Source organism: Mytilus galloprovincialis, chromosome 6 (genome assembly GCF_965363235.1).
Source record: "Mytilus galloprovincialis chromosome 6, xbMytGall1.hap1.1, whole genome shotgun sequence".
NCBI classification, from domain to species: domain Eukaryota; kingdom Metazoa; phylum Mollusca; class Bivalvia; order Mytilida; family Mytilidae; genus Mytilus; species Mytilus galloprovincialis.
The window spans coordinates 92,757,651-92,781,314 of record NC_134843.1 but is presented as its reverse complement, the minus strand read 5'-3'; positions in this window follow the sequence as shown (position 1 = coordinate 92,781,314).

Sequence of the window (23,664 nt, the reverse complement as noted above, 5' to 3'; positions counted from 1 at the left end):
AAGGCCTACGCATTGCTTTTTTTTAAAACAAGCAACTTGTTAAAATGTTTGTCAATGACATCTGTGACATTGGATTTAAAAGTTGATGTCTGCTTCTTTGGATTTTTAAACTTTTGGAAATTGGTTGGAAGAGGCACATTAGGTCGTTCTTTTCTTCAGCTGAATGTTTCCAGATATTCTATCTACCAATCGAGATGTTCCTGCATAAACCTTAAATGAGAAATAGGAAATTAAGAACTGGGATTTGGTAAACAAGTATTTTCGAGTGAGTGTATCATCGAAAACAAAAACAATTTCTAAAATAATGAATAATATTGTCAATGACAGATCACACACAATTAATAAGACCTAAATAAATATTTTAATTTCACTGGCGATATATGACATCATTACAGCTTTTCTTTAATTAGATAAATATTCAACAAGTGATAATTATACTTCTTTGACAAAGCACAGGAATAAAAGTGATAATAAATGATTTAGTATGCCTAAAGACAATAAAAGTAGACTATGTATATAAAACATTGATATTCTTAATTCTCATATGGTTTGCCTGAGGAAGCATTTGAATAGATATTTATTTCTCATATCTCACTACACAGAATGTGCTAACCTCAAAATACATAAAATTCCTCCATTGTATCAGTTGTGAGCATATATCCAAGTATGGTTGTTATCAGATATGGAATATTTACAGCAAGCATCCAGACTCGAAAGTGACTTACAAACAAATTGGATAAATACTATATACCCCCATTATTTTGTAGTGTGGAAAATTGGATGGTATATCAACACTTCTTGTTTAATTAAAATGATAATCATATTTGTCAAAGGCTTGTTTCTTATTCCATTGATGTTATGTTATGTTATAGTCAATATTCCTTTAATTTATAAAATATCAACAGAACAAAGAATTGTTCTGAAATTTGATGTTACATACCTTCAGGTCGACATCCACTTCTCAAGATCTCCACTCATGTTTGTCACGATTGAGCTAAACTTTGGGGGTATGCCTTTCACTATTGATGGGACTTCCAGATCAGGTATGGCATCTGTAACATCCAGTTCTCTGTATGGCTCACAGTGCAGAGGTCAGTTCTTAAATTTCAAAGTCACTTTGTCATCAGCCTTGCGAAATACAAAATGGTGAATATATTTTAAATCACATAGTTAGTAATCAGATGTTGGCAATTTTCTGAAGTCCCAAAGGCTGGTGATATGTTGAATATATGGCATAGGCTTCACTTACGTTGATATAAGCTGGTGTAGGTCAGGAAGTGTGACAGCTACTTGCTGGTCGCATTTAACGGAAATCCTGGAGAAAAACTGGTCGACATCCTCATGGGTGTAACCTACCATCAGGAAACTGAGTTTGATCTAAAAAAATAAAGAAAAGAATTAGATCAAGAATACATTGATGGTCTTCAACTGTGAGAAAATCTCATACCGTATAGTAAGCTATAAATGCCCTAACATTAAAAATATGAAGAAAAAAATTGGGAAATTTAACTGCATATATATAGACAAATTTATAACAGTACAGTTATTGTAAATGTGCACACTTTTTGTTTATCTCCATGACAATTGTCATATCTATTTACTTTTTCAATTAATAGTTCCCTACACGTATTCATTTTCTCATTATGCTCTCTTTCTTTCTCCGCTTTTTTCCTCTTTTCTTTTCATTTTTTTTGTTTGTTCCTCCCTGTACTGTTTCCAAAAATCCACAACGTCAGGAGAAGGACCACATCTTCGCTTCTTTTCATGTCAACTGCAATCTTTGCTTTATTAGATATAAGATGTGGTATGAGTGCCAATTAGACTATTCGTTTTTTTTAAAGATTTTTGTACCTGATGTAGTGGTTTGTTCTAGTGAAGGATTTCCACCGAGCATTTCCTTCAGTTCTTGCTGGAAAGCACATGCCTTCTTATCAGAACCTGATCTATTGTTACGATTTCTTGTTCTTTTCTGGGCTGTTATCAATGTTTTTAGTTTCCCCTTCACCTGTTCCAAAGTAAACTTGTATCCACGAGATTGTAGTTCTTCCGCTATGCACAACCACATTTTCTTCTTAGTGTTTTATTTTCTCATTTTTTTTGTTGCATCATCTACATATATTGACAGTGTGCATGTGGCAGGGTTTTTATTTTTATTAATATTTGCTCTTTTGGGAGATATTTTTGGAGTATGCATAAGAGGTGCATAGCTACCAAATAACTCTTCATACAGTTGCAATGCTAGGCATTGTTCACTTTGCTGACTGTTTGTACATATAAGGAAGAAGTATATGTGTTCAGGGTTTGGATATTTATTAATTTTTTGGAGATATTTGACCTTTGTCATTTTTATAGCAGTTAAGTGTAGTTTGGTTCAACTGCTTTGAAAATCAGTTTATGACAGCCAACATAATGACAATTTATTATAATATGGAATGTTTATCTTTTTTTTTCAAATTCATTATCCCTTCAGTTAATTGAATCAGACATCGGTTCAAATGATTTCAGGAACTTAATTTCGGACTGAAATACAAAATCAAATCTCTTTGTTGTGCAAAGAGAGTGATTATCAGATCATTTTATCAGATATTTATCCTGTATATTTTATTGATATCAAGACATGGAAAAGAATGAATTCACAACTCTTTTCATACCCTGGCATTTGTTAGTCTTGTCTGTTTTATCAACTGATAATTTTTTCATCTTTTAAATGATCACCTCCATTTGAGCCAGAATCTGTCTGACCTTGTTTGTCATTCTACAATTTGATTGCAAAATGTGTTCAGTGTAAAAAAAAATTTCAGTAGTTGGACTATTTCTTGACACCAACCAAATTGGTCTATACATTTGCCACAGATATTTCATTTATCGAAATATGTCTATCCGCCTGCGAGAAGTTGGTAAAATCGGAGGTCCCTGACCAAACCATTAATAGCGGCGAGTCACACCCTCGAACTGAATCCGCCTGCGAGAAGTTGGTAAAATCACAGGTCCCTGTCCAAACCATTAATAGCGTCGAGTCCAACCCTCGAACAGAATCCTTTGCTCTTCTAAGCAGTGATTTATTATTGCTTTTTGTCCCCTTCTTAAACAATATTTCTATTATATTTTCATTTGCTGTCCGTCATCATATTAGCCTTTCTGCGAGAAATATTCCTGTTAGTCAAATTAAATTCGGTTTAAAACGTTGAAGTTGTTTTCTTAAATTTGAATATGACATTTTGTCAAATCACAAAGGTAAAAAGGAAGCCACATGGAATTTTCCCGCCAAATAAAATCTAAGACATACGTCAAGTAATCAATAAGTTTTACCGCTGCAGTAAGAAAAAAATCATATGTATAAGACCGTTTTTTTTCCTTTAATTTCATGTCGTAAGGCTGTTAATCATGATTACAGTACAATATACTATTTACACGAATTGTGAGCAGCCCCCCCCCCCCCCCCCCCCCCCCCCCTACGTTTTGGTTGTGAAACTAATTTTTTTTTAAAGTGCGAATTTTCCTTATAAGGTCAATAATTATGTAGACTTTGAAGCCCAAATTGCCTTAAATACGCAAATGAAAGATCCGTAAACTACACCAATACACACAGGGGTAAATCTGATATCCGTAACTGCAGTTACGTATATCAAAATATGGCGGACGATGTTTCTGGTTAATGTTTCTTTTGTCAATTTTGTAATAATAATGTATTTTTCTTCGGTATTTGGTGTCTTTTTTAACGTATTACTAAATTGGAAACAGAATTACTGAGATTTTTTTCATAATACAACCAACCGCTAAATGGAGAAAACAGCCATCTAAAATATCATGATGATATGAGTAACTGAAATAAATAAATTGTCAATGATATACGTAACTGATAATATTGGTATCCGTAACTAATTTTAATTTTTAATTAAATCAGGTTTGAAATTAAATAAATGTCTCCAGTTATTAAAAATGTAATGAATATGAATCAGAATTGTTCTTCGAAGTCTTAAAAGAATATTGATATTAGGGTGAAAATATTGATCAGGCTACCAATTCTGTATTTATATATATAGTCAGCAGCATGCATATTGAGCTAGAGGACGGAGATTTGGTAGCTTATTACAGATGAAATATATGTAAAATTGAGAACGGACAGTCCTTTGGCAAATGAAAAAAATCTTAATCTCAAACACACGAAACGAACTTACAACAGCTGTCATATTCGTGATTTGGTACAAACTTTTGCTTGTGTAGAAAACGGTAAATTAAACCTGGTTGAATGGCTAGCTTAGCCTCTCACTTGTATGAGAGTCACATAGAATTCCATTTTATTAACAACAATTTTTAAGAAAAGCAAAATCAGCCATGATAGGTAAAAATAACCAAATTGGGGTTACAATGTATCACAGTCAACATTATTTTAAATCTTAATCACTACACTATAAACCAAAATTTGAAACTTTTTCAACAGAGAAACATAAAATGGCATTTAAACCCTTTATAGATAAAGTCAAAAGATAAGCCAAATTTAAAGGCAAGAGTACAAAATGTCCATAGCACCGTAACACAATGGGGGTATATTAGTCTAGTCAATCTGTTCTAAATAAGGGTAATCCTCAAACTAATTGCAACAAAAGATGTTAATGGTAAAAACCAAACTTTATATACACATACATCACATAGTAAAAATATACAAAAATATATTTTGCGGAAAAGGGTCATTTTGGGGTAAAAAATGAGATTTTGAAAGTAAAACTGCGGAAAATTGGGAAAACTCTAAAATTCAGTGTTTTTTTAACTGATGCTGTTTTTTTTTTCTCTAGAATGCAGAACCTTAATGAATGATTCATTTGAAGATAGTAAAACATTTATCTGCAATCAATTTGTTTATATATTATCATTATTATACTGAAAAACATCATAAAATACAGCTCAAACCGGGAAAAAAATCAAAGTTTTAAGATTTTGATTGTTTTTTTTTTTTTTTTTGGTTGAAAGCCGAATCCTACTATTTTTCATATTTAACCATGATAAAACTTTTAAAAATATATTTAGCTTATTATATAAGATCTCTTTATCTACTATCAAAGTATGCTTGTTGTGTACTGCAATATAATGCATTTGATGAATTTGGTAATTGAAAATAAAATTGTTGAAAAATTGGGTTTTTGGTTTTTTTTTTTAATTTTACCGAGAATAGTTTATTGATTGCCTTATTATTGGTCAACTATTTATCAAATTTAGCAACAACAGACAATTATATAGTCAAGTGTCCTCATTTTCTTCAACATCAAGTTCCTCTAGTTAGAGTTTGGAATTTTGAACAGTTTATTCCCCTGCAGTCTCCACAACCACTGGAGCAAGAAATGCCATTCTTGCGGCAGCTACACCTACGGTTGTCACAATCAGTCTGACTTGCAATTACAGTGAATTATCTTCAAAAGGAATTCAGGTGCTGGCTGCTTTGTCATTTCAATCGGAAAGAGTTTTTCATTTTTTCAAAGTCCAACACCATTGCAGGGGGTCTATTTCCTCTGGTTTTTCCTCTCCAGTACTGACATTGAAGATAAACTCGCATCGAATGAAATTTTGCAGCATCAGAAGTAGGTGGGAGAGTCTGAACTTGCACTATAGATCTCGTTTTGGTGGTGAATTTTCTCCAACGCAGTATGTCAAGTCATACAAGTTTACTAGTGCTTCTTCACCAGCTTTGCAAACGTCATCTTTTCCCATTGACTCGATTAGAAAAAGTTCTCCTTGAGTCTGAAGATGACGGTCGGATTTTATTTTCTTCAATACGGCAGGTTTACTTATTCCATGCAATCGGCTTGTCGTGTCACAACCAGTAATTGCATGAACAATCGGAAGTTGATGGCATACCTCTTCACCAAGAACTTGTTGTGTTTTTTGTATATTCCAAACCTTTGAATTTTTCATCGAACTTTGCTTGTCCGTGGTAAAGAATATGCAATGAGAATTCTTTTCTGCAAGATGACAAAGTAGTATCAACAAGTCAGTGTCTTCTCCGTATATCACAACTTCTTGTCTGTTTGATTTTTCTACAGCTGTCCTAACTATAAGTAAATCTGCATCTTCCTGTGCTTGTATTGCCTCAATGCTATGTTCTTGAAATGTATCAATCAGCATTTCAACAAATCTTTGTTTGTTAGATTGGTTTAAGAGAGACGTTTCTTTCTTAATTCGTAGTGACATGTCTCTTGTGAATGTGATTGTGTTTGATTGTATTCCTTTGCTTCTTCTCAAGTGAGTGATGTCTTTTGTTCATGAACAAATATACCCATCCATGACTACCGTTGGGTTGGAAAATCGTTTTCTGATATGGTCTATATACTTCATACAAATTTGGGAAAATGTCTGACCTTTAATCCATGGTATTCTATATAATAGAGATCCTCCGTCAATGACATGAACAATATTAGTTTCTGGTAGTTCTTGAGCTTGACAGTCACCCATGTTCCAAATAGCGTCAGCAAGTGCTGCTTTTGCTGCTTGCTTTGGAAGACCATTAGCTTCAAACAAAGAAGATGGAAAACTTGGAAGAGGGACGAAAAATCGTATTCAAACAGTTCTACTGTATTGTTTAGTGAGTCTTGTCCTACTGCTGTAAGTCGTTGAAACATTAGCTGAGGATCGACTTGTGGCTGTTGAGAGATATTTGAGCCTGATGGTCGTTTAGCGTCAAGTGTAACAATTTGGTCTTTCTTCTTAAATGAAATTTCCGAAACAAGATTTCCAGCTGTAGACTCTATAATTTTATCACCGACTGTCTTTGCTTCGTCTGCATTTGCATCGCTATCCGCTACCATTCCAGTATCGATATTTCTTAGTGTTTTGTCATTTTTGGAAGGATAACGCTCTGTCAAGAAATCAGTGAGCAGATTTGAATCTTTGTTGTCTCTTTCCATTCTAGTTTTGCTGTTTTCAATGTGCTGGTTACTAGTTTTATATCCCCTGCCAGTTAACTGCTGCATAGCATGATTGTATTCGGCTAAAGTTGGTATAGACAAGAGCCATAGTGTTCTTTGGACGTCTCCCATACCTCTGCCTCTAGTTAATCCACCGGTTGACTTTACGCTTCTCATAAGCACTTGTTCTATCACCAAATCTGTGGACAAGCCAGCCCAAAATCGGTCACTTCTTCGAACAACATGTTTACTATTCATAAAATGAGCATGGATATCTGGATGGTTAGATTCTAGGTTTTGCATCTGAGAGAGGTAAAAATAGGCAGATTTAGTGTACAGATTGTGGCCTGAAGCTGCCAAATATGGTAGCATTTCCTTCAGTGTTGATAAATGTAGCAGCCAATCCCCTGTCCTTTTTGCAATTAGGAAACGTTTTAAAATGGCCACCATGTCTAGAAATGACAGCCAAAGTTTAGATGTCCTGGATTGTTTTAGCTCATTCCGTTTCTTTTGTAGTAGTTCTTGTATGGCTTGTAAAGTTTGAAAATCAAGTGCATCTTTTAGAGAGATTTTCTCTTCCTGTATGTGTTCGTATACTTCACAAGCTTCTGTTAGCAATGTATGTTCAATACTTATAGGGGAATGATTGATTTCGTTCTCATGTTCTTCTAAAACGTCATGTCCAAAAATTTCATTTGTCATCAAAGTGTGAAGAGCTGTGTCAACCAGCATGAATCCACGTACAGCACGGGATACGGCTTTTCCATATAACATATGGGTCACTGCATTAGGTGCATAAATAAGTTCAAGAACTTCTTTCAGTCCTGAGCCTGACATAATCCACTCAATACTGCCCAAAAAACTCATCTGTGTATGAAAACCACCTTATCGTACAATAATGTTACTGCATTCTTCCCAACTTGTGATCATAATAGATTTCCAGTAAAGTGGTTGATCAAATGTTATTACTGGAGTTCGTCCTTGACAAGAGGCCTCTTTTGATACGAACATAAGTGTCGAGTAGATGCAGCTCATATCACTTGGATTTAGGTCAATCATAGGCAAAAAAGTAATATCAGAGACGCCTGTACTGCTACCTTGCTGAACATCTGCATTGTTCCTGACCATTCAGGAATAGAGGACTTCAATTGCCGTGTCACATGTCTTAATGCATCGATTTGCCATGAATTGTTGAACACTCTGTCTTTCAAACTTTGAAGTTCTGGAAATGTCAATGATGTAAACTATTTGTGTTTATCTGCATTGTAGTAATACATATTGATTTGACCACATGCTAGTATTTCTTCTGTTGTAACATCTAACCTAGGAATGTGAATAGGTATTTTTTCTATCGCTGATATTATGCACTTGATTGTCAAACTTTACAAGCCATACAAGAACTACTACAAAAGAAACGGAATGAGCTAAAACAATCCAGGACATCTAAACTTTGGCTGTCATTTCTAGACATGGTGGCCATTTTAAAACGTTTCCTAATTGCAGAAAGGACAGGGGATTGGCTGCTACATTTATCAACACTGAAGGAAATGCTACCATATTTGGCAGCTTCAGGCCACAATCTGTACACTAAATCTGCCTATTTTTACCTCTCTCAGATGCAAAACCTAGAATCTGACCATCCAGATATCCATGCTCATTTTATGAATGGTAAACATGTTAACGTTGTTCGAAGAAGTGACCGATTTTGAGCTGGCTTGTCCACAGATTTGGTGATAGAACAAGTGCTTATGAGAAGCGTAAAGTCAACCGGTGGATTAAATAGAAGCAGAGGTATGGGAGAAGTCCAAAGAACACTATGGCTCTTGTCTATACCAACTTTAGCCGAATACAATCATGCTATGCAGCAGTTAACTGGCAGGGGATATAAAACTAGTAACCAGCACATTGAAAACAGCAAAACTAGAATGGAAAGAGACAACAAAGATTCAAATCTGCTCACTGATTTCATGACAGAGCGTAATCCTTTCAAAAATGACAATACACTAAGAAAAATCGAAACTGGAATGGTAGCGGATAGCGATGCAAATGCAGACGAAGCAAAGACAGTCGGCGATAAAATTATAGTCTATAGCTTAAAATCTTGTTTCGGAAATTTCATTTAAAAAGAAAGACTAAATTGTTACACTTGACGCTAAACGACCATCAGGCTCAAATATCTCTCAACAGCCACAAGTCGATCCACAGCTAATGTTTCAACGACTTACAGCAGTAGGACAAGACTCTCTAAACAATACAGTAGACCTGTTTGAATACGAACTTTCAAGTTTTCCATCTTCTTTGTTTGAAGCTAATGGTCTTCCAAAGCAAGCAGCAAAAGCAACACTTGCTGATGCTATTTGGAACATGGGTGACTGTCAAGCTCAAGAACTACCAGAAACTAATATTGTTCATGTCATTGACGGAGGATCTCTATTATATAGAATACCATGGATTAAAGGTCAGACATTTTCTCAAATTTGTATGAAGTATATAGACCATATCAGAAAACGATTCTCCAACCCAGCGGTAGTCATGGATGGCTATAATTGTTCATCAACAAAAGACATCACTCACTTGAGAAGAAGCAAAGGAATACAATCAAACACAATCACATCACAAGAGACATGCCAAAGGAAGACAGTAAGCTTAAATGGACATACTAATGGTTGAAACAATATTAGTTTAATTAACAGCAGATAGATGTTTTTTGTGTTCTGTTAAATTGTTCCTTTTAAAATTGTTATACGATGATGACTGATAGTGGAATTAACTATTTGTGGATTCTTATAAATTCTATATATAACTTTTAGACTATTTTCAATATCAGTCTATTTCTAAAATTTATTCTTACATACTTTTGATTTCTCAACCCTATATGCTAACATTGCCTATGTAAATTTTTAAATTGATTGTATGCACATTGAACGACAAACTTATGTGACGTATAAAATTTTCTGACGTCAGACACACAAATCAATGAATGTGTTTGTAGATAGATTTTTTTGTTTTCTGTTAATTTGTTCCTTTTAAAATTGTTATACGATGATGACTGATGTACCCATATTTTGACTATTTTATTTATTGTGTCTGTTTAGTTGCAAACCCATCAATGTAAATATAACGGAATTTGATGAGACTGTCATCAAAGTGAGAGGGTTAGCTCTATAAAACCAGGTTTAATCCACCATTTTCTACATTTTAAAATGCATGTACCAAGTCAGGAATATGACAGTTCTTGTCCATTCGTTTTTGATGCGTTTTGTTATTTGATTTTGCCATGTGATTATGGACTTTCAGAATTGATTTTCCTCTAAGTTCAGTATTTTTGTGAATTTACTTTTTGCAACAATTAACGCCATAATGCTATTCTATTCAGAGTCAAATGCCTTACGGTAATCAACAAATCCACAATACAATGGTTTTTTACGATACAAATATAGCTCAACTAAGCATTGAAGATTAAAAATGTGATCATATGTACCATAGTTTTTCCTAAAACCTGCATGTTCTTCGCAGATAACATTCATATTTTCTAAGTAACAAATTTTATCTGTAATCTAATACAGTTGTAAAAAGTTTATCATAACAACTCAGAATAGTTATACCCCTATAATTATCAGGGTCGGCCATGTCACTTTTACCTTTATAAATTGGACATATAATACCAACTGACCAACCAGATTTGTAAACAATATTAAACATTTTTACATATATATCAATCATTTTCTGACATGAATTTCATTTAATATCAAATCTGTACCACTTGATTTATTATTTTTCAATGACTTAATTGCTTTGACAACCTCGTCTACAGTAATGACAGAATTCAGTTCAACACTCAAATTAGTTACAGCATTACAATCAATATCATCTGTAAAATCACCATTCTGATCATGTTGTACATTACTCAATTTCTTAAAATGATAGTGAAAACATTCAAGTGATATCTTCTCTAATACATTTGTCTTTGTATTACTTGATTTGTTAAGTAATGACCAATAAGATTTAGGATCACTTTTACTAAGATTTCTTAACTTCTTAATGAAGTTTTTATGCCCCACCTACGATAGTAGAGGGGCATTATGTTTTCTGGTCTGTGGCTCCGTTCGTCCGTCCGTCCGTCTGTGGTGCCGTTCGTCCGTCCAGGTTAAAGTTTTTGGTCAAGGTAGTTTTTGATGAAGCTGAAGTCCAATCAACTTGAAACTTAGTACACTTGTTGCTTATGAGATGATCTTTCTAATTTTTAAGCCAAATTAGACTTTTGACCCCAATTTCACGGTCTACTGAACACAGAAAATGAAAGTGGGAGTTTCAGGTTAAAAGTTTTTGATGATGCTGAAGTCAAATCAACTTGAAACTTAGTAGACTTGTTGCTTATGATATGATCTTTCTAATTTTAATGCCAAATTAGATAATTACCCAATTTCACGGTCCATGGAACATGGAAAAGGATAGTGCGAGTGGGGCATCCGTGCACTTTGGACACATTCTTGTTTCTATATTCATTATATTGTGAATCAAATCTTAACTGTTACGTGATACATCAATACCCAAAGTTTCTAAATTTACGGAGTTAATAACATCTTCTATTTGTACAGAATTAAGAACATAATCATCAATTTCAGTAAAATCAGTCTTAGTTCCTGCATGCGCGTTAAAGTCTCCAAGCAGGCACACTTTACATCTCGTCTCTGCTGTGTATTTAATTATGTATCTTTATAATACATCGAAAATGTCAATATTACTATAATTACTACTCTCAGGCGGCATATACACAGCCCTAAATAGAGTAGCATACTCAAATACATTATTATCAAGTATGAACCACAAAACATTTTCATTTGAACTATTCAACACTTCAACATTTTCAAATAAATAATCACGAACAAACACAATAATACCCCCAGATTTACGTTTTGCATTTCTACGATTTAAAATGCTTGATATTAATCACATCATATTGATCAAGCTTTGACTCACTGAAACACAGAATGTCATAATTATTACACAACACCTCCAATTCAGGAGATTTTTATTTGTTTTTTAGATCACACACATTTAAAGCTAGAACTTTAAGAGAATCGCAGCTATTTGATTTCACAGATTCACTTTTTGTATTCCGCACACTTGCCTCCATTATCACAATTTACAAAACTAGAATGAGCTGTAACAATAACCTGACTAGAAACACGGTTTGATGAATTTCCCTCCTTGACTGCATAAACATGTACGCTATTTCCTCCATGTTTCGAATTGCGTCTTCCCTGCCTGACCTATTGAAGATTCCTGATTCCAAGAGAGCCGTAATCAACGGAGTCCACACCAAGTTTATTCAAATCATCTGGGTTCTCAACGGTTTGTCTGGAATTGTCGTTCAAAATCCAAATATGTGTCAGGGTCATGTGCATAGTATTGGAAAAGTGAAACACAAAGTAATTCTTTGTTGCGTTTGAAACTTTAACTACGTCTTAGAAAATTTCATTTAACTGGAAACAAAGACGACAAATTAATGATAGCCTATGGATGGACAAAAGCACTAAAAAAGCAATTAAAAGATTATGCATTGAAAAGAAAATTGCTGGAGGAAAAAACATATGAGAAAACGAAATGAAGGTCAGTTAAATGTATTTATATTTTTATAAGTTAAAAACCTTGCTTATTTTAAAATTATGCTACATTAATAAGAGCAAAATCTAGCTTACAGTGTTATCAAGTCAAATGCATAGAGATGTGTTCTAACAAAATTGAATTTATTCAAATGTCAAATTCTTGTCAAATTTAATCATCATTGATCATTGAGTAAAATGCACAAGATTTGTCCCAACAACTTTTATTTCATTTATGACATTAATATCCAATTATTTAGGTAAAATATACAATACTTTGTTTATAAATATGTAAATCAGCTGAAGCCCCATTTTTCTATCAAAAAGTTTACTTTTAACATAAATAAAATACACTGAGAAATTAGGCAAGTGCTACTAGCTGCTCTAGCCATCCTAATGATTGAATTTTATAATAATAATGATTTTAAAATTCAAAATTATGTCACTTTCACATAAAGTATTATTTTAGATAGAAATTTCTTTCAAAATTTTTGGTAAACTTATCCTTTTTCTGTAATATTAGGAAATTTTCTAGGCAGTCCTGTAAAAGAGGGACGAAAGATACCAAAGGGACAGTCAAAGTCATAAATCTAAAACAAACTGACAACGCCATGGCTAAAAATGAAAAAGACAAACAAAAAACAGCACACATGACACAACATAGAAAACTAAAGAATAAACAACACAAACCCCCAAAAAACTAGGGGTGGTCTCAGGTACTCCGGAAGGGTTAGCAGATCCTGCTCCACATGTGGCACCCGTTTCGTTGCTTATGTGATAACAAATCCGGTAAATAGTCTTAATTCGGTAGGTCACATTCATGAAAGGGAAGGGGATTGTAGTTACGACGTAATGAACATATCCGATATCGTATATCATTTGTGAAACGGTTATTCCATAACGTTCAACCAACTCGTGATGGCGTCCGTAAAATTTACGAAGGGATGATTTCAACTTCACCATTTGGAACTCTTGGTTTCATAGCTTCCTTGTGAGCAGCAACCCTCTATCAAGAAAATCATGATAGGAAATGTATTGTGAGCTATATACCCCGTATTATAGGTTCTGCTGGAATGTTGCTACTTAGAAATGGAAAGTTCACAATTGGAATGCTGAAATCATCTCTTTTGTCGTAAAGTTTTGTTTACAACCGACCCTCATTTCAATGCCTAGATGTAAGTCAAGATATGAGGCCGACTTAACTGCATCTATGGTATCCTTTATCTCTAGCTCGATGGGATAGATGCGTTCCACATAGTCACCAAATTTTGAATTATTTAGTGAAAGAACATCATCTATATAGCGGAAAGTAGAGTTAAAGGATATTGCTAACTCTGTAATGTTTAACTGAGAAACAAAGGCTTTATTTACTTTGAAGAAATTTATTGTCTGTCTTGGTCCCACTTTATAGAATACAAAATAGTAATGCTCAGTATTATTTATTAATTCCATTTTCAGAATTATTTTAATTTGTATAAAATATGTTTTAATGCATTAAACATTATAAGAAGTGTTGTAAAAGAAATTCTACAACAAACCATTATAAAAATTGCAAAGTAAATTTCATATCAAAAAAAGTTTTAAAAAAAAAAATATACATTTGTAAATATGTTTAAATTTCTTAATTTTTACTAAATTTTGTCTTTTAATATTTTTACATTTAATCTGTCTCTGAAAAGCAGGAAAGTATTTCTTCTTAATATTATAATAACAATGTTGTAAATCGAATTAATTTTTTTTTTTTTCAACGATTTTGGGGGTAAAGTAAACTCCTTTTTATTCATTTTGCTGGGTTTTTATTTTTGACTTGTGATATCAAGGGGAGGTAACTTCTTGCACAAATCGCCAAAAAAACACCACCTCGTGTCGAAAATAATTGAACGTTTACGTATCCAACATTCTATTGCCGAGATATTGATATCGAGTGTTGGTCATTATGAGATGCTTTACAAAATTTAAATTCAACCCATCATTTTTAGTTTCCTCGAAAATATTTAGATTTTTCGATCAGGAGACCGGACAATTTTCACACAAACTTCAAGTTTGAAGATAAAATAAAGAATTAAGGACTTTGATTTGATGTGTAAGTTTTGACGAGTTAAAACTATGAATATTCAAAATTATTTGGATGAATAAGTTTTTATAACGACAGTGGTATTTAGTGAGTAAAAATGAGGTTTGTATCATCCGTAGTTTTACTGAATTTTCACGGTCACGTGAATCGATTGTTGCTGATAGACTTGGGGCAAACCGTGACCTGCTTTCCAACTGTCCTACGGTTCATCAGACAGAATTGTTATCGTTAATAGTATTGACTTGTGGCGTTGCCCAATAGCAACGTCGTGTGGTAGTTTGTATATTTTACGGATTCTAATTCACGGACCGAATTTTACTTTCTATTTAAAGTCGGCTTATACAGTTCAATAAAATATTGTTCCTTGGCTTCACCCGGAATTTTATCTTTGGTCCACATCTTTAAAAAGGGATATATTTTAAATTTTCCCTTTCCACATTGGTCAAAGTGTTCGGAACATGGAGAATTTCTAATTGATTGGTCCTTTATCTGCTGTTTGTGAAATCTCACTCTATCAATTAGTCTCTTGGTTTGACCTATGTAGTTTTGGTTACAACTGGGACAAGTTGCACAATAAATGATATTTTCTGGTTTACAGTTCATGCTTCTATTGGGTTTAATTACTGAGCCTGATTTCAGAGTTTTACTTTGTCTCACTTCTAGCATTTCACACGTTCCGCATCTAGGATTCCCGCATTGATGTATTTCTGCCACATTCTGTGTTAGTACTGAATTTTGCACGCGTAAGAAGTTTCTACAGATTTGGTGCTTGTCGACGGCTCCCAATAAGCTGTGATTCATGGACTAGATCTTTCATTTTCTTTGAGATAGAAATATTTGAGTAGAGTAAGTCTCAAGATGAAGTATATTTAATTGAAAAACTTAAAAAAAAAAATAACATTAACAGTTCATTCATTAGTAAAAATGCACTTATTTCCAAACTGTGTCGTTATCGGTCTGAAATAAAAGCGAAAAGAGGAAAATGTAAAATTGATTGTTAAAATGATATATTTTCTATACCTGTTGCAACCAACATATCCCCTGTTAAAAGTAAAGGCAAACTGCATAATTTAGAAATAGCTACCTATACATGAAAATACATGTGTAAGTATAGCCTCAGATTTACACAATGAACATGTTCAGTCAAAACAGGATTTAGAAAGTCTATAAAACATACATTGTTGAAGGCCGTACGGTGACCTATAGTTTTTAATGTCTGTGTCAATCACCCCTAGTTTTTTGGGGGGTTCGTGTTGTTTATTTTTTAGTTTTCTATGATGTCATGTGTGCTGTTTTTTTGGTTGTCTTTTTCATTTTTAGCCAAGGCGTTGTCAGTTTTTTTTTTTTGGATTTATGAGTTTGACTGTCCCTTTGGTATCTTTCGTCCCTCTTTGGTCTCATGTGGACAGTTGTCTCATTGGCAATCATACCATATCTTTTTTTTTATATGAACATTAGATAAAACAAATAAAAAATAGGCATTTGAAGAAATTAACATCATTAAAGAGGGCTCATGCTCAAGATACAAACAAATCAACAAAGAAGCTGAAATTAGCAATTAAAAAAGTGACAAAAAACACTTCTTGAGTCAAACAAAAAGCAAAAATCTGAAGAAAAGTTAAAGGAGGCAATGAAATCAAAGACGGATTCAACATACAAGCATATCCTGTTACAGAGACAATTGACACGGTATAAAAGTCAAAAGCATAAGCAAAAAATGGGTGCAAAATTGAGCAAAGCAGGACAAATCAGAATTGAACCTTTTTGATGTAGAAAGTAATAGGTACACTCCACAGACTCGACAATGCATTATGAATTTAACCTCCCACAATGGATCTTCTGAAAATGTTGGTCCAGTAATAAAACAAGTATTGTACTTGCAAGTAAATGCCCAAACGTTGTACCGTCCAGAAAAATTGTTGACAGTTGCAGAGAAAATTGCCATTGGTCAAAAACAGATAGGGACAACACTCATTGGACAAAAACATACATGTCCATATGGCGATGAGACTAGAAAATTTTGCAAGACTTATCAAACATTTTTGCTAAGCGACAAAAACAAAAATATTTTCTTTCTTGGGTTAAGGGACATGTTAGATAAGGCTGCAAGTACGACTTTGGATGTATTTAAAAACATACTTGACGACATATCTAATATATGTGAACAAAACAGACAAAAAGATATATCACCAGGACATGGTATTTTATGCAACATTCGGGACTTTATGTCTGACAGAGCGCAAACTAATATTGCTTTTAATGACCTTCTTGAGCAGTATAGATTATACATCATGCCAAACGTTATTAGTAATTGGAACGAATTATCAGATGCTGAAAGATCAATGACATCTAAAGTTAACATTTTTTTTTGTGGGCTACATTTGTTAGTTAATTTTGCTGAGTGTCTGTCTCCTATTTTAAAGTTATTTGAAAAAATGCAAGAAACTGAGTCTTCTTTACAAGCCAATTTTTCAGATGAAGATGTAGCACCAGAAATCCAAGAATTCTCTACTGATTCCAAAACAATATCTATCTTGCGTTTTTGTGGTAAATGTTTTGGCCGTGGTGTAGACGAAAAAAGTGGGTGTTACAGCTCTTTCCGAACACATGTAGAGAACGAAAATGAGAAAGTCATGTTTGTCGATTTTCGTGAAAATAGATTTAACATTATTTTTTTAATGGGACAAATTGCCTATTATCATCATCCAAGGATACTTAATTTCTTCGAACGTGTACATGGAGCCAAAAACAAACTGCACAAACTAACATTACAACTTGTGAAAAAACATTCATAATTGCTTGCTGTAAATTTTTGGGGTTGATTTCAAAATTGATTACTGCTCCTCTTTGGACGTTAATTGAAAGTAATAAACATGTGTTACACTTCAATGAAAACTATTTTGCACTTTTGAAATGCTTAGAGTGAACGAGTAAAGGTGCAAATTAATGTGAAAGTGGAGAAGAATATCCGTTCTCTGTATTGTACTGGAAATGGCAATGAAGAAGCAACTGCCTTGTGGACATTTTTTTGAGCCAACACAAGAATTGCTGAATCAATCGAAATCTGTAATTCCACATAATAAATTGCCAGAGCGCGTATTTGGTACGTTGAATTTTTTTCTTAGGTATAGGCCAAATGCTTCTACAATTTCAAATGAAGCATTCTTTATGTTTGTATTTAACAAGTCATCCGAATGGCTAGAAACATTATCACAGGAAGAGAAAAGCTCCTCAATGACAGTATAAAGGAAGGAAGGGAAATTCGTGTTAAGTACAGAAAGGGGTTAGCAGCAGAAATTAAAGAGCACAAAAAGCAAAAGTTAAAGGATAAGCAAATCACATTGGAGAAAGAAAACTAAAGCGGTCTTAAAAGCAAAGACCCAACATACAAATGACATTATATACTTTGCCTTATGGCAAAACAGGGATCAGGTAGATACGATATTGGAGGGAAAACCTGGGGTGTTAGAAAAGAGGAAAGCATTAATTTCCCAAATTCGCTTTCGACAAAAGGTGTTTAAACAAAGTGTAAGTGATAAAAAGATTTATCATGTAACCGAAAAGGGTAAAGCCCACTCAATTGACAAGTTAAAAGAAAATGTGTTGAAATTGATTAAAGATGCTGTTGAAGGTGTAGGGTCTGGGAGAAAATCTCAGAATGTTCCATTGTTTGTTGGGAAACGAGTTGTACATACTTTTGAAGACGGAACATGGAATTATCGGATAATTAGTGTTGTTTAAGGACTTCCTGACTTTTACAACATTAAACATGACAAAGATGTTGAAGATATTATTACAGCAACTACAATTTACACATATAAACCTAAGAGGACTAAAGAAATGGTTATCTGGAAATTATTCTAGATGTGGTGAGTTGCAGAAGTTGTTCAAGTTCCAGTTCAACGTTGCAACTTAAACATTTGTTGACCAGATGTCATCTTTAAACACTTAAAAATTTGATTTGCATGATTGCATGTTTGTTCTTTCTGAAAATAAATAATATCAGTTTTGTTAACATTTATGCAGTATCATCTTGTACTTGTGATTTTTATTAATATATATATATATATATATATGATTATGATGCGTTAGACTTATTCCATATATATATATATATATATATATGATTATGATGCGTTAGACTTATTCCATTCCTATACAAGGTCGTATTCCATTCCTATACAAGGCCGTTATCTACTCTTTGGTGGGTTGTTGTCTCTTCGACATATTCCCTATTTCTATTCGTAATCCTTGATACTCTGAATAGTTGCACATTAACTAGCAACAATGTATCTATGAATCAATTTGCAGAAATGTAAATATGATTTCCACAATTTTCCTTTAAAAGTTTAAAGATAATACTGTCCTGCAGTTAATTGAATTATTAAGACCACCTACAGTTTTCTTTGTTTTGAGCCCTAACATCATGAACTTTTAACCAATTAGATTTCACTTATAACTTTCTTGCATTGGTTAAAGAAAACTAGGAGTAGCACTACTTATCTTCTTGTACATTTTTGAATAATGTTAAAACATCTGATCATGCTCAAGAACAAAAAAAAAATTAGTTGGCCTTACAATGATCTTAGTAATGTTTATATTTATTTTGCATGGTTTTATATGTTAGTTGTTATTATGAATGCTTTAAAATGTTATTTGTGTACTATGTTCATAAAAATAATGCATTTTCAAGATGTTATTCTATATTTATTGGTTTAAAATCAGCAAAAATTATGATGTTGACTATTTCTTTATTTACTTTTCTTCATTCTTGATGCGAATTTAGATTCTATATTTATGATGTTTGTTATGTTTTATTACAGCTGCAATTGTCATGGAGACAAAGAAAAAATGGGATAGGAAAATATGTACATAAATATTCCACTCTGTGTTTTTTTTTTTTTTTTTTTTTTTTTTTTTTTTTTTTAATAATGAATGATTTCGTTGTACTTTTGCAAAGGTTTTGACATATTTTTTTTTTTATTTTTCAGGTTTCTACAAATGAAGAAGATAGAACTTGTGGTGTTTTTTTAGAGACATTTCATGTGAGATTATTGACTTTTTTGGACGACCTGTGATCATTTACAATACTGTTACCAAATATGGAGAAATAATAATAAAACTAATTATTACCTCCCTTTTTATTCCTTTATTTTGATATGAAGACATGACTTTTTATGAACACAGATGCTCTGAAAAGGTTCACCTATGTATATTCTTCCCACCAATCATAAGGAATATATAATATTAAAGAATACTTTTTTGTAAAAAAAAAATTTAAACTGCACGAGCTTTTGACTATTTTCAATGGATTCTTTAGAAAAACGTCAGGGGGTATCCATCTTTAAAGTGGCACAGGCCACTATTTGTTGAAGGATTTAGATGAAATTAATTGCATTCTTCCTCAGAAATATGTATTAAAGTAGGATGATACATCTGAGGACAAAATACAGATTTTTGATATTCCCCTTTCCGTCCCTACTAACAGGTCGAACAACTGATGTTCTTTAGCCCTGCTGCCTGCCATTGGCGATTGCCAAATAAAATTGATCACAAGCTGTAACAAAATGGATCTTGATATAAATTTAATACTGAACAGAAAACAATAAACTTGTGTCAAAGATGTTATGCCACAAACATAAGGTGTCAATATTTTTTTTGTACATCAGATCCGGATTTCGACAATAAATGTCTCTTCAGTGATGTTAGGGATCGAAACGGTATTTGGAAGGCCATATAATTTACCCTCAATTTAAGATAGACTATGTTTGCCATATTTAGTTATCAGCAACATCCTGTTGTCCGTGCTCTACTTGTTTACCTTTTTAGAGTTATCGGATAGTGCAACGACATCCTGTTGTCCGTACCTTACCTTTTTACTATTTAAAAACGATCGCTCTATATTGCTACCACAAAATTGAAAAAGTATATTTTAACAAAACGCGTTTGACTAACAAGTCGAACACCTGATGTTCTTAAACCCTGCTGACTGCCATTGACGATTGCCAAATAAATTGATCAAAGTGGATCTTAACACGTTTATCCCGCTGCAAATGTTTGAACCTGTCCTAATTAAGTCAGAAATCTGATGTACAGTAGTTGTCGTCTGTTTGTGTAGTTCATAAGTGTTTTTCGTTTTTATATAGATTAGACCGTTGTTTTCGCGTTTGAATGGTTTTAAACTAGTAGTTTGGGGGCCCTTTATAGTTTAAACAATATTTTATTCAAATAAATTGAATTGGATTGGGCAACAGGCATAGCCTATGTAAGCCCTCTCCACAAAACAAGGTGCAATATATTTTTCATTCAAACACAGCAATTCCGTTTTGCTTGGAGGCCGCATTTTGGTATATCAGTAAATGTCAGAATATAGCTCCGTCGCAAGTGAATATTTTAGATATATTGTTCATATTCCTTGGAACAAATTGTAAACTTGTTTTACAATTTGTATCTTTAGATTCATTCAATAAAGTATTATAATTTGACGACTCGTTAAAATGCCGAAAATTACCCACAATTAATACCACACTTTAAGTCTGAGTGGTTTCTGGTGACATCTTCATGCAGTTTGGTGATAGATTGGTGTCCCATTTTCCCTCCGACATATAATTATACCTTATAAAAAGTTGATTTTGGTAACACGTTATCACATGACATGTAATAATTCAGTCAATTTTCATTTAATTGCAAGAAAGAGTAAACAATCAATTAAACATTTTTTTAAATCAATCAAATAAATAGCCTTGAAATTTTAAAAAGAGCAAACAAAATGAATTCTTTTTTTTTTTTCATTGTGTTGGCAAATAATTCGACACGTACCGACATGTTTGCAATCACAGAAGGAAAATTATATGATAAAGTTGGAAAATTAAACGAAGAAAATGAATTAGTTATTATCAGAGATCAAACATCGTATATCTTGAAACTTTGCCATATTGATAATTGATGCCATATGGGAATGGAGAAAACTTTTTACAAGTTATCAGAACGCTATTACTGGAAGGGCATGTGTAGTGATATGAAGGATTACATTACAAGCTGTCAATTATGTCAAGAAAACAAATAAAAAGGTCAAAACAAAACCAACATTGTTACAGATGACTTAAACCAAAATCATCTTGGAAGAACATGGAAATTGATCTAATCGGCCCTTATACAAATGGATTGGGGAGGGTGCGAATATCAACCGACGAATATCGTATGGTCTCACACTTATCGATTACTTTTCCAACTATACAGATACTACAGATAATTGGAACGAATGTATAGTTATCCCTGTACCCAAACGCGGTGACTTGTCGGACCCTAACAATTTCAGGCCGATTGTATTAGTGAGCATTCTTTCTAAGATATGTACTAGCATATTAACGGAACGTTTACTGTCGTGGTCGGAAGACGAACAGAAATTAATAGACAATCAGTTTGGATTTCGTCCTGGTCGTTCAACTGTAGATGCCATTTTCACACTGCATGGAATTATATCACATGTTTTAGAACACAAACTTCAGCTTTTTTGTGCCTTCGTGGACTTTCGCAAGTCTTTTGCTACACAGAAGAATTTTAATATACAAACTGCTAAATAATGGCATTAGTAACAAATTTGTTTCTATAATTAAAACTTTATATTCATCAGTGCGTCTTCGTGTACGATCTGGAGGAGTGCTGTTAGATGCGTTCAACAATTTTCTTGGTGTGAAACAAGGGGAACCTTTAGCGCCTTTGCTGTTTTTGTTTTTTTTTATTAACGACATTATTCGAGATACTTCCGTTGAAACAGATAATGACATCGTGTCTCTAAATGGATTTTTAATATATTTGATCTTATTTGCTGATGATACTGTACTTTTTGGAAAATCAACGAATGTGTTGCAGCATTTACTGAATAAATTACAACTATATTGTAATAAATGGAACATAGAAGTGAACACGGAGAAGACAAAAGTTGTTGTATTTCGAAATGGATGGAGGCCTGTGTTAAACCGTTTTTATTACAACAGAGAATTAGAAATTGTGAACTCCTATGTATACCTCGGTGTGTTGCTCCACTATAATGGAAAATTTTTACTAAACTCAAAAGCGTTTATCTCAACAAGGATCAAGAGCATTATCTTCACTAATAAATTCATTGAAACAAATATATGTGACTACTGAACAACAAATTTTTCTATTCGATAGTATGGTTGGATCCGTTTTAAGTTATGGGTCTGAAATATGGGGTTTTTATCGTGCTGGTGATATAGAGCTTATATATAATAGATTTTGTAGATTTATTTTGAAACTTGGTTAAAAAGTCCCTACAATTTTTTTATATGGTAAACTTGGGCACTTGCCATTGCATATTTTGAGAAAATATAAAATTCTGAAATATTGGATTCATATTGTAACTAATAAACCTCATATTGTATATGAAGTTTATAAACTTTTGTACGAAGATGCAAATAATGGTAAAATTAATTGGGCGTCTAACGTAAGAAATTTGTTATGTAACCTTGGATTTTATGATGTATGGATTTCACAAGATACTAGTAAATTATCATTTGATTGTATAAAAACACGTATTAAAGATCAATTTTTACAAAGCTGGAATTCAGCTTTAGAAGAATGTAACAAACTTTGTATTTATAAACGATATAAACTAGTATTTGGTTTTGAAAAATACTTAGATTTTCATTGCAATGTATCTTTATTAACAAAACTACATAGCGACACACTTAGATTAAATGTTGAAGTTGGTCGTTATCTAAATACTCAAAGAGAAAACAGAATTTGTATATGTTGCAATATGAATGTTTTAGAGGACGAGTATCATTTTGTTTTATCATGTCCTGCGTATAGATCTGTGCGTATTGAATTTTTACCTTTATTCTACTGTTCTTGGCCAAATCGGCACAAGTTAGATAATTTATTACAAGCTAATTCTAAATCTCTGACAGTAAAACTATGTAACTATTTAAATGCAGCTTGGAAAACTAGATCACATATATTGTCATAATATTATTGTATACTCTGTAACTACTGTTCTCTGCTGTCTTTTGTTTGTCATATATTGTATATATTTTCGTTTACCATAGCATGTATTATATGCTTC